The following is a 2,038-nucleotide window of genomic DNA, read 5'->3' on the forward strand; positions in this document are numbered from 1 at the left end:
CTAAACAATGCCTATTAAAATTTAGTTAAACTAAAAACTATCCACAAAGCATTCACTTTCTATCAAATCTACACTCTTTGCTCGACCCCTATATACAATACCCCATATTAATTTTCGAATTAGGGATTTGTAATAATCTGCAAATTTTTAAAGTATGATTTACCCCATTCTTAACAGTTAATCTTTATTTTGAACAGTTTTAACTGATATTCTTTCCATCAATTTTTTAAGACTCAGATTTCATCCCTTATAAAATACTGAATTTAAGCTTACTATGCTTTATTGCGTATCACCTTCACATACCTGTTGTCATAATGTTCACTACCTCAGTTCCCATTCACATCTCAACCCACTGCAATCTCATTCCACTTACCACTGAAGTAGCTCTCCCTAAGGTCACTAATAAATGCCTGCTGAGCTCGCATGTGCGGGGGTGGGGCCCCGTGGCTTCCCCCTGTGCCTCCAGGCCACCGGGGTCCGCATCAACCCTGTGGAGTTCAACCCCGACTTCGTGGCTCCTACAGTACCCAAAGTGGAGTGGGCGGAGCTTCTGGAGGCTGCCAACACCTTGCATCTGGTCGAGGTGCACAAAGGCTGGAGGTGAATGTCCTGGAGGGCACCCTGCAGTGCCCAGAGTCAGGACATCTGTTCGCCATCAGCTGTGGGATCCCCAACATGCTGCTGAGTGATGAGGAAACTGAGACTTAAAAGCGTGTCCAGCCCCGGTTTTTCATTGCGAGCGTGTGTATCTTTGTTTACGTATATCCTGTTTGCTACTTCTATCCTGTGTATCCCCAACCCTTGGGCCAGTGACACACCAAAAACACAGTGTTCTTGAGCTCGGTATTATATATTTTTTCTCATTAAAGTTTCAAAACCAAAAAAAAAAAATTACTGGTGGCGCAGCCGCTGCCGACTCCTCTCCATCCTTCCCATGGGACGAGGGGCTGTGCCCGTGGTCAGACCCTTCTAGGAGGGTTAAGCCAAGTAACTGTAGTTGTCCTTTTCACCATCCACTCACTCCAAATATTCTTTCTCAATCAGAATGTCAATGCATGTCTTAATTACTGGGACCCGAGGCTTGAATCTTGAGGACAGCTGGGTCAGTACTTCTCCAAGTGACTGCTGGTGCTTTAGAACCTTCCTCATTTTCATAATTCTCACAATAGCTGCCTGGCATCAGTAGTTTGCGATCTTCCTCGATGTTTTTGTGTGTGGTTTCTTGTTGCTGCTTCTATTCTGTTTCCAATCTTTATTTGAATTTTAAGGAGATGCTCCACATTGAGCATACTTTTCATCTTCAAATTTTCTTTCTTTGGTTTTCATGTCAATGAAAACAACTCTTGTTGATAGGGATTTTTAGGGCTACAGTGTAATGTGTATGAATCCAGTGTGACAAAATACATAGTTAATTGACCACATAATGTCTTATGTCAACATAGAATTAGGGTGGACCACACCTACTGCTTAATTTTAAGAAGAAACCCTATATAAATGTTTGTTACATAGGCCTCGGCCAATGGTTACTCTGTATTTGCTAATGACTTTCCAATTTATTATCTTGATGCACAGAAAGAGCTAAACAATTAAGAGCGTCAGCAAGGCTTTTGTATCTACATTTTAATGGTGTTGGCAGAGAGTTAACAAAATTGTTCCTCTTCTGCATGAGAATTTTATTTTCAGTTAAATTTCCTAGCTTTGTTTCCCTAGAAACGGGGAAGGACGCTATTTGTCAACTAAGTTACTAAGCAACACTGCTTACAGTAAAACGACTGCTTAATTGAAGGCTGACTTAAACCAAGGGACAATACTTGATAGGAAGCCCTACTGTGAGGTTCCTCTGAGTGTAGAGACTCATAATTGGGCATGTACCTTGTACAGTCCATGAAAGGTCTTTCTACGGAGTTGGTACAAAAGATTATGGCTCCTGTGGAATGTGAGGCTTTTAATCAAGGGTAGTTTCCACACCTGTAGATTCTGTATTTTTATCTCCTTTCCACCTCAGCTGTTACCTGGGTGGAAGAGAGCTCACCAGAGC

The 2,038-nt window shown here is 42.0% G+C and overlaps 1 pseudogene; it reads left to right on the forward strand.

Moving 5' to 3' along the window:
- Positions 1–314: 314 nt before the first annotated feature.
- Positions 315–708, forward strand: LOC101316245 (multifunctional methyltransferase subunit TRM112-like protein pseudogene; annotated as a pseudogene).
- The last annotated feature ends 1,330 nt before the right edge of the window (positions 709–2,038 follow it).

This window comes from Tursiops truncatus, chromosome 4 (assembly GCF_011762595.2).
Source record: "Tursiops truncatus isolate mTurTru1 chromosome 4, mTurTru1.mat.Y, whole genome shotgun sequence".
Taxonomy (NCBI): Eukaryota; Metazoa; Chordata; class Mammalia; order Artiodactyla; family Delphinidae; genus Tursiops; species Tursiops truncatus.